A 10595-nucleotide genomic window follows, 5' to 3' on the forward strand; every position below is an offset into this window, starting at 1 on the left:
TCAAAGAAGCATCGACCCGATGCATTAAAACAAATATTGCGACTAGTAAGGAAAAAAAACGGATCTTGCGAAAATAGAGCATGGAAATGCAGCGGCCTTTAGCGCGCATAATACGGCTTCAGACGGACTACATAGACAACTTCTGGTCGTACGCGGCGTCGCTGGGATGCAGTCATTGCGTCAGGGATGACTTCATAATCCAGCTCACACAGCCGACGAAGAACCTTGTACGGGCCGAAATAGCGGCGCAAAAGCTTTTCACTCAATCCACGGCGGCGAATGGGCGTCCACACCCAGACTTCGTCTCCTGGCTTGTATTCCGCATTGCGTCTTCGTAGGTTGTAGCGTCTGGCGTCGGACCGCTGCTGATCTTTGATGCGTAATCGGGCAAGCCTTCGAGCTTCTTCTGCGCGTTGAAGGTAGGCGGCAACGTCGACGTTCTCTTCTTCTGTAACGTTGGGCAGCATGGCATCTAGCGTGGTCGTGGCCTCCCTGCCATGGACGAGCCTAAAAGGCGTCATCTCGGTGGTGTCCTGCACTGCGGTGTTGTTGGCGAAAACGACGTAAGGCAGGATGACATCCCAGGTTTTGTGTTCGGCATCGACATACATAGCGAGCATATCGGCGATGGTTTTGTTCAGGCACTCGGTCAGTCCGTTGGTCTGCGGATGGTATGCAGTTGTCCTCCGGTGGCTGGTTTGGCTGTAGCGCAGGATGGCTTGCGTTAGTTCCGCCGTGAATGCTGTTCCTCTGTCCGTGATGAGCACATTCTTTTTCTGGCTGCCCCACCATACTTTTTGTCCGTGATGAGCACATCGGGGGCGCCGTGTCGAAGAATGCACTCCACGAAGAATTTGGCGACTTCTGCTGCTGTTCCGTTCAGTACCTGCTGAAAGGGCCTTGAGGGAGGTTCAATGGGGCTCAGAAATCCTGCTGGTCGTGTGGGAGGAGTCTTTCGTCGCTGACAATCTCGGCAGGTTTTTACATAGTGTGCGACATCGGCAGACAGTCGGGGCCAGTAATACTTGTCTTGAATGCGGCGGAGGGTGCGAGTAAACCCGAGATGTCCAGCTGTCGGCTCGTCGTGTGAAGCCTGTAGAACTTCTTCGCGGAGACAAGTAGGTACAACAAGGAGGTAGGCTGTTTTGTTCGCTGTAAAGTTCTTCACAAGGACCTCATTCTGCATACAGAAGGAAGACAGTCCTCGCTTGAATGAAGCGGGGAGTGAAGAAACCTTGCCTTCCAGGTACTCGATGAGGCCTTTTAGGTCGGGGTCCGAGCGTTGCTGCTGAGCAAAAGAGCTGGGACTGATGGGTCCCAGGAGGGCGTCCTCATCATCGTCCGGCGGCGGTGCATCTACAGGGGCTCGTGAGAGGCAATCGGCGTCAGAGTGCTTGCGTCCGGACTTGTAAACGACGGTGACGTCAAACTCCTGGAGACGCAGACTCCATCGAGCGAGTCGGGCAGAGGGGTCCTTCAAATTGGTAAGCCAGCAGAGCGCGTGGTGGTCACTGACCACCTTGAACGGCCGTCCGTAGAGGTAGGGGCGGAATTTTGACGTAGCCCAGATGATGGCAAGGCACTCCTTCTCAGTTGTCGAATAGTTAGCCTCGGCCTTGGAAAGGGAACGGCTAGCGTATGCGATGACTTTCTCCAGCCTGTCGCTTTTTTGAACGAGGACGGCGCCTAGTCCCACGCTGCTTGCGTCGGTATGAACTTCAGTATCGGCGTTTTCATCAAAATGCGCGAGGATCGGTGGGGACAGTAATCGACGCTGAAGTTCCTTGAAGGCTTCTGCTTGCGGCTCTTCCCATTTAAACGGCACGTCTGTCTTCGTCAGTTGGGTCAGGAGCTCGGCGATGCGCGAAAAGTTTTTCAGAAATCGTCAGTAGTATGCGCACAGTCCGAGAAATCTGCGCACTGCTTTCTTATCGGCCGGCGGTGGAAACTGTTCAATAGCAGCTGTTTTCTGCGGGTCTGGACGTACTCCTTCCTTGCTAGCGATGTGGCCTAGAAACAGCAGCTCTTCGTAGGCAAAGTGGCATTTCTCTGCTTTCAAGGTTGGCCCAGACGACTTGATGCGTCTAGTACTGTTCGAAGTCTTTTGAGGTGCTCTTCAAAGTTCGAGGCGAAGACAACTACGTCATCTAAATATACCAGACAAATTTGCCACTTTAGGCCTGCCAGCCCTGTATCCATTACTCGCCGAAACGTCGCTGGTGCGGAACAGAGACCAAATGGCATCACCTTGAACTCAAACAGCAGATCCGGAGTGATGAATGCTGTCTTCTCGCGATCTCTTTCGTCGACCTCAATTTGCCAGTAGCCGCTCTTGAGGTTCATCGATGAGAAATATCTGGCGTTGCAGAGGCGGTCCAGTGTGTCGTCGATGCGCGGGAGGGGGTGGACGTCCTTCTTTGTTATGTTGTTCAAGCGGCGGTAATCCACGCAGAATCGAAGTGAGCCGTCTTTCTTTCTCACTAGAACAACCGGTGCCGCCCATGGGCTGTTTGAAGGCTGGATGACGTCGTCGCGAAGCATTTCTTCGACTTGGTCCCGGATGGCTTGTCGTTCTCGCGGTGACACACGGTAGGGGCTTTGACGGAGAGGTCGGACGTGTTGATCCGTTATAATGCGATGCTTGGCAATTGGCGTATGTCGCACCTTCGGCGATGTCGAAAAACACTCACTGTAGCTTTGAAGAAGATTGCAGATCTGGTCTTGTCTGTTCCGGTGCAAGGCTGGGTGGATGTCGAAAGTGGGCGAGTTCTCTTGCTCAGGCGAATCTTCTGCTGAGGGGTCGGAGAGTGCGAAGGAGTCTCGTACGTCAGATATTTCGTCGAAGAAAGCAATCGTCGTTCCTCTGTTAATGTGCCGGTATTGTTCGCTGAAGTTAGTCAGCAGTACTTCGGCCTGGCCATTGCGCAAATGTGCGATGCCTCTTGCGATGCTGATTCCTCGGTCTAGGAGCAACTGCATGTTGCCCTCGATGATGGCTTCAGCGTTAATGGTTTTCGTGGCGCCTACGGTCAGGATAACGCTTGATCGGGGTGGAACGCTCACTTCTTCCTCCAGGACACTCAGGGCAACGTGATTTTCCCGAGTTTTCATCGAAGCGATGGCTTCGTCTGTCGAAAGCGTTATCAGCTTGGATCGCAGGTCGATGATCGCCTGATGCTGATTAAGGAAATCCATACCCAAGATCACTTCGCGGGAGGATTGCGGTAGCACAACAAAGGCCGCAGGATAGGTATGTCCTTTGAATGTCACTCGCGCTGTGCATCGTCCTGATGGCGTAATGAGGTGTCTCCTTGAGGTGCGAATTTGTGGGCCGTCCCAAGCCGTTGTGACTTTTCTCAGCTGCGCAGCGAATGTTCCATTCATCACCGAGTAATCGGCTCCTGTGTCGACTAGAGCGGTAACTTTCCGGCCGTCGATAGTCACTTCTAAGTCAGAGGTCCTGGCTCTTGCATTGCACGTCGCTCTTGGCGTCGGGTCACGGCTTCGTCGCGTATGCGAGTCGCGGGTGGGGCGTGTGGTCGAAGCTCTTTTGGGTGGCGGCGTCGTTTTCAAGGCAGCCTGCGTCGTGGTCGGGGTTCTCATTGTGTGTGGCGTCGGTGCAGCGAGTGCCGGTTCTTCATGCGGCGTCGCAGGTGCAGCGTCTTCATGGGGCGTGGTCGGTGGAGGATCTTCGGCGTTTCGCTGTTGAGCAACCTCACCTCCAGATGTTGCTGCATTCAGTTTCCCCTACGGGGGCTGGGAGACCTTCCTCGTACCGCGGCTGCGTAGCTGCGGCGTGGCGACGAAAAGCGCGAGGTTGACGGCGATGGTGAGCGCGAAAAGCGGTTCGGCGTGTACCCTTCTCGACGCAGGTACTCGTCGATTTTCTGAGGACGTTGCCCGAAACGTGGTCGTGGGGAGTTAATGGCAAATGCTCAAAGACCGATACGTCGGTACGGGCAGTGACGAAGAATATGGCCGGCCTCACCGCAATGGAAGCACCACGGCCGGTTGTCGGAAGTCCTCCAGGCGTCGCATTTCCTGGGGCTTGAGCGTCGGTCATAGGCTGGGCGGGCGGGGGCTGGGAGGCGGCGTTGTGGAACAAGTGGCTCATATCGGGGAGGACGTGGGGTTGTCGTTGGGGCTGGGCAGTCCTTACTGCAGCGGCGTAGGTCATGGTCTGGGGTTCTGTGGCCTTCGGGGTGCCAAGTGCCTGCTGCACTTCTTCCCGTCCCACGTTCATCAGAGTCGCTGCTTGTGGCTGTGGGGAGGATGGCAGTAATCGGCGTAGCTCCTCTCGGATGATTTCGCTGATAACTTCCCGCAAGCTGTCGCTGGTGGTTGCCGGCGTGTCCGAACGGATTGCACAGGCTGAGGAAGGACGATTGTACTGCCGAGCTCGGACGTCGAGGGTCTTCTCAATCGTGCAGGCTTCTTGCATGAATTCCTCGACTGTTTTTGGCGGCTGGCGGACGAGGCTTGCAAAGAGTTGTTCTTTTACGCCGCGCATTAAAAACTGAACTTTCTTTTCCTCGGTCATCCCGGGGTCGGCGCGGCGAAATAGGCGCTTCATCTCCTCGACGTAACCGCGGACGGGCTCATTCGGAAGCTGGATCCTGGACTCGAGGAGTCGTTCGGCTCTTTCTTTCCTCACGACACTGGTGAATACCTTCAATAATTCTGTCTTGAATAGCTCCCATGTCGTAAGGGACGACTCGTAGTTTTCGTACCACGTGCGTGCGGAGCCATCCAATGAGAACACGTGTCCAATTTTTGCCGCATCATCCCACTTGTTGAATGACGCCACGCGCTCAAATTGATCCAACCATTCTTCAGGGTCTTCGCCTAGGGATCCATTGAAAGTTGGCGGCATCCGCGGCTGCTGCAGTATGATCGGTGTCGACATCGGCGAGATTGCGGTGCTCGTAGCCGCGTCTTTTCGATGTCTTGTGTGGTCCGGCAGTTTCCCGAACTCAGGCTCCTCTCCCTGGAGACGTCGGCTGGCTCGCTGAGCTGCTGGCTCGTCCTCGGGTGCGAAGCGCTCAGGGCTGGCTTCACGACTTGAAGGGGGCGTCCGGAACATTGAAGGCTACCCAACACCTCCACCAGATGTCACGTAGTGGTGACGGCAGTCGAAGCAGCGATGAAGACGGACGAAAGGGCCTTCTAAAAGAACTGTTTGTTGGGCTGACTTGGACTCAAAATGGACTGAATCACTCAGCGGCGGCGAAGCGACAAGCGTGCTTGGCGGTCGTCGAACATAATGCCGGCCGCTGTCGGCCGTGCTCAATTTAAAGCTGATAGCGAACTTTCGAGATAAAGAGCGCAAAGTTACTAGAACATTCCGGAACAAAGTAGAATCAGCTCTGCCTGGCTGCGATCAATCGAGATAAATCTAGTCGCGTCTTGCGTAGCAAACAAAGCGATAAAGTGATGTGGCGGCAGATTTGAAAAACGAACACACTGCAAATATTCGCGGCAATATAAAACAAAGTTTAGTCCCCAACAGGAGAGTTTCACACATAGGCATTAAATATCATGTACGTCATCTTGCAAAACGACTTCAATTTGTTTCTTAATTAGGATAGCCACTCCACCACCCCTAGATTCGCTGTATTTTCGAAATACAGTGTAAGAAGGAGAAAAAAACGTCCTCATCATTCACATCACCGTGAAGCAATGTCTCAGTGCTCACTGTGAAGCCATATCTCAGTTCAGAAGCGCGAATTGCTAGGCGAGTTTTACATGTTCAAGAGAAAAAAACCAGGGAAAGAAGACGCAGGACCAGGAGAAGACACACAGAGACTGTCACCGGACTTTAAACGGATTTATTATTGATTGCACCACGCATTTAAAGCCACTACTTTCGCAAGCACACATGCATGCCACATTCATCAAAGTCCGGACGTCATAACAAATCAGATGAAAAATGCCACTCTTCGTCAGTGAGAACAACACACGGGTCGCTGATGCAAACGCGTTCGTTTTTTTTTTTTGTTAGAAACGGTTCTAACAGTTCACGCTCGTGCCTGGACTTCTCGCAGCCGATAATTGTAGTGCTGTTCAGCAAAGCTGAGCAGTTTTGGCACTCCTTCACATGTATGGCCAGGTTGCTGCCTGTACCAAAACGCAGCGTTCTGCCATGTTCCCGGAGTCGCTCGTTCAAGCACTGCCCCATTTGCCCTATGCAAATTTTTCCACAGGAACTTGGGATAGAATATACTACTCCCACAGCGCACTTCGTGAACTTCGTTTGGTGCTTTGTTTTGCAGGCAGGTTTTCGCTGACAGCTGGAGATGCGGACGCAAAAGACTGGAAAGCTTTCGGGGGGCCGACGACACCAAATTCACTCCAAATTTTGTGGGAAACTTCTTTCAGCCCATGCGAAATCCCATGGTAGTAGGGAATCACTTCAAACCCAAGCAGCACAAGTAACTGACCCAACATTAGAACTGTATTGGCAAATCTGGCCCTACAAAGGACCAGGATGGGACCATTCTGTTGCAATATTGGGCCGATGACCTGTGCTGCTTAGGACGTTCCTTGTCCTCTCGGTTGGGGGCTTGGTATTGGCAGGAAGCTTCTTCATTCCCCCCCCCCCCCCCAAAGTTTCAGCGACCATAGCATGCGGGCCACTTTTTCTCAGCGCATACGTGATGGAACCAATATTAAATTCACGGGGTACTTTGTTGGCCTAAAGTGCGGTAAAGCGAACGTCTTTCTTTCCTTCTTTATTTCTTTCTTTCCTTCTTTCTTTCTTTCTTTCCTTCTTTCTTCCTTTCTTCCTTTCTTTCTTTCTCTCTTCTTTCTTTTGTTCTTTCATTCTTTCATTCCTTCCTTCTTTCTTTTTTTCCTTCCTTCCATCCTTCCTTATTTCTTTCTTTCTTTATTGACAGCGTCAGCCTTATTGAAGGCCCATAACAGGAGTGGGAACCACAAACAAAAGTAAAAAAACAACTACAACAAATCAAATAAGGGTAACGCGTAATGCAGGCAAACAACTGGTCACACTGGATAAAAAAAATATGCGGCTAGACGTATGAATTAACACTGAATACGCAGAACAGCAGTAATGTGCGTAATCCATACTGCACATTATGGCACACGCAGGCACACTAAAATGAAAACAATTGCGAACTCAAGCGCCCTTATAGACATTTGAAGGACGATGCTAAACACAGACAAACGAGTGAAAAGCGTAAATTGGTTAGTACAGTGCACTTGCGGAATATATACAACTGTCTGAATTATTCAAGAAAGCATTTAGGGAATAAGCATTAACTAGCGTATCGGGAAGCATGTTTCCCTCTGTTATAGTTCTAGGAAAGAAATTATGCTTAAATGCATCGTTAGGGGTTACTGGAGGCGGAATATACATGCTATGGCTGTGTCTAGAGGTTTCATTAGTAAGAATATCAAAATAGTTGGCCCTGTTTATTTCATTGCTTATGGTAATTCAGTAAAATTTCTTTTTGGGCTAGTTGGTACATTTTGAACCAAGGAAAAAGAGCAGCGCAAAAGCATGCAACCACACAAGAAGAAAGGACAAGACACAAGCGCTGTCTTGTCCTTTCTTCTTGTGTGGTTGCATGCTTTTGCGCTGCTCATTTTCCTTGATGTTTGTGATAAGAAACAGAAATTTCAGCCTGTCATGTTTGGTCCTTATTTCTAAACTGGGAAGGTTTCCAAGCTGATACAGGTTTCAAGGGGAGGGAATTCGACCATATTTGTTGAAGATAAACCGTGAAGCCATCTTCTGGACCCTTTCCAGTTTGTTACGGTTTTTCTCTGTGTAAGGATTGCAGACAATTTTCGCGTACTCAAGTATAGGTCTAACCAGTGTCCTATAAGAGAGAATAGACGAAGACGAAGAATAGAGCTATCGGGCTTTGCCCGCTCGTTTCTGCCACTTTTTGTGAATGATTTCTCATCGGTGCTGAACATTTCTGTTCAGATATAAGCTGCACTGCTACATCCTGGTATGATTCCTACGGTGGGTGCGGCTCCGCGGGTGCCGCACCCTGGCTAAACACCTGATTGTTCACCTGGCAATCCGTCAGGCCTAACTCAGCAAGCCATACCTGCTGTGCAAGACCTACCTGCTGCCTCAAGCCTGGTGTCTTGCAACCACTCTTCTGCTCCAGCTGCATCAGGACCAGGATTTACAGATCCTCATGGACAACGAACTCCTGATGCTTACAACTCAAGCCGTGATCTGCCACTACCTTCAGGTCAGGACGATTTTTCTGATTCGTCTGGTTCTTCTACTATCACCTACATGGACACTACTGCGAAGTCCAAAGAAGGGTCTCAGAGATTTATTCAAGTGCCTTCAAAGCGCCGTCGCGGTTCAAAGCGGTCCCTTATGAGTGCAGATAATCCGCATGTACATTGAACTCCTAAGCACAACCTTACGGTTGTCATCAAGCCACCAGATTCCGGGTACTGCATTACCTGCATTAATCCACTATCATTGAGACAAGGTTTAGAATCTGTGGCTCCAGACGGCGTTCTTCAAGTTCGTCCCAACGAGCTCATAAACCTTCTGGCAGTTGATACCCGTACAGCGCACGCAACTGAACGCCTCTTGCAAATAACAAGCATAGCTGGAGTTGCAGTTCAAGCCTACGAGCCTTGCCCCAGCAACTGCGGCGTGGGTGTCATTTAGGGTGTCCTCCTGGATCTCTCTCAATCAGACATCTACTCAGCGCTGCTGAAGAGAGCTCCGATTAAATCCGTCCGCCGACTTGGAAACTCACAAAATATTCGCATTGTATTTGCGACAGAATCTGCTCCGCAATACGTGATGCTCGGATATACAAGGTACCGTGTTTACGAGTATATACAAACACCACGGCAATGCACCAGATGTCAACGCTTCGGCCATGTGGCTAGCGCTTGCCAACTTGCCTTGCGCTGCTCTCGTTGCGGTGGCAGTCATGACCGCAATGAATGTGCAAGTGATAACCCCCTTTGTCCTAACTGTGGTAAGCAGCATGAGGCGAAGTTTTTCCGCTGCACTGCCTACCAAAACGAGAAAATTATCTACAGGTACAAGAACTCAAATAACACAGACAATAAGTCAACAAAAACTGCTCTACTTGAGCAAAACGAAATCCGGGGAAGTCGCCGCTGGAAAAATTCATCGCCGGGGAAGAAAGCTCCTCAATCGCCGGACAAAGACAAAGCCAGTCACCTGAGCATTGAGGACGTGGTTGAGAAATCCGGGCAAGTCGCCGCTGGAAAAATTCATCGCCGGGGAAGAAAGCTCCTCAATCGCCGGACAAAGACAAAGCCAGTCACCTGAGCATTGAGGACGTGGCTGAGTTTCCTCCTCTTCCACCGCGCCTAAATGTTTATCCACCTCCTGTAGCGAGTACAAAAGTGAACACCTCACGGTAGCCGCAGTATGGAACCTGGAACCACCCACGTGAAGGGTCTATTCGCCAAAACTCCAACAGTACCAGTTCCATACTGTGCTCGCTTGCTGAGGCTGTCCGCGCTTTCCTTGCACCACACTCCTAGCCGGTGGCGAAGGCCATCCTAACAATCCTGAATTCATTGCACCTCTTCTTGCACAATGGCGGTAGCACTCAATAGACCAGCTACTCTCCCTAGCGTGCAAATTATCCGTAACAAGGCCACCATCTTCCAATGGAATGCCTGCAGCCTTCGTCCACGACTGTCTGATTTCCGACATTTTGTTTCGAAGCACCGTTTTTCGATCATTGCCATCTCAGAATCCCGTCTGCGTACTACTATCCGTCTTTCAGGATATACCGTTCTGAACTCGATGACAGGTGCTGACGTCAGCAAAGTTCTTTTAGCTGTTTGGAAAGACGTCACCTCCATTCCACAACCCATATCTGCCGACGCACGGAATGAATATGTTGCGACCACCGTCAAGGTCATGAACCTGTCCTTCACAGTGATCGTCGATTACATACCCCCGTGTAACTTTGACGTCGACCGCCTTCAGCCTATCGTACGCAGTACCCCTGCGCCGCACATCATTACGGGTGATTTCAACGCTCATCATCCTGCTTGGGGAGGCATCACATCAACAGCCAGAGGACGACAGGTATTTGATTTCGCGCAGTGCAACAATTTCGCTTTCCTGAACAGTGGCCAGGAAACCTTGTTTCAAGGTACAAGATCCAGTGCCCTCGACATTTCGATGATTTCTGATCATCTGTCGTCTTCAACAACCTGGAGTGTTGACATAGAATCTTATGCCAACGATCATCTTCCTACGTACATAGAGGTTGGTGGTGCTTCCTTAAGTTCACAGCGGCGTGTAGCACGCTACACGAATTGGGAACTTTTCGCTGACACAGTTGAAAAAGTGGACCTCTCAAACCTCAATTATGGAAGATTCATCGATACTGTAGCACGTGCTAAAACGTCCAGCACTAAGGTTACAACGCTATCATCATCATCATCATCATCATCATCATCATCATTTATTGTCCCTTAAAGGCCCCTGTCGGGGTATTACATAAGGGGGGAGCGTATACAAGGTTGATGTGGAAAAACAAAGGTCACAAAAATATAACAATGCAATATAGGAACATAAAGAGAAGCAAGGAACGCGA

At 50.6% G+C, this 10595-nt stretch overlaps 1 pseudogene; it reads left to right on the top strand.

Annotated features, from left to right (window-relative positions):
* Positions 1 to 7981: 7981 nt before the first annotated feature.
* LOC144123359 (uncharacterized) lies at positions 7982 to 10052 on the top strand (annotated as a pseudogene).
* The last annotated feature ends 543 nt before the right edge of the window (positions 10053 to 10595 follow it).

This window comes from Amblyomma americanum, chromosome 3 (assembly GCF_052857255.1).
Source record: "Amblyomma americanum isolate KBUSLIRL-KWMA chromosome 3, ASM5285725v1, whole genome shotgun sequence".
NCBI lineage: Eukaryota > Metazoa > Arthropoda > Arachnida > Ixodida > Ixodidae > Amblyomma > Amblyomma americanum.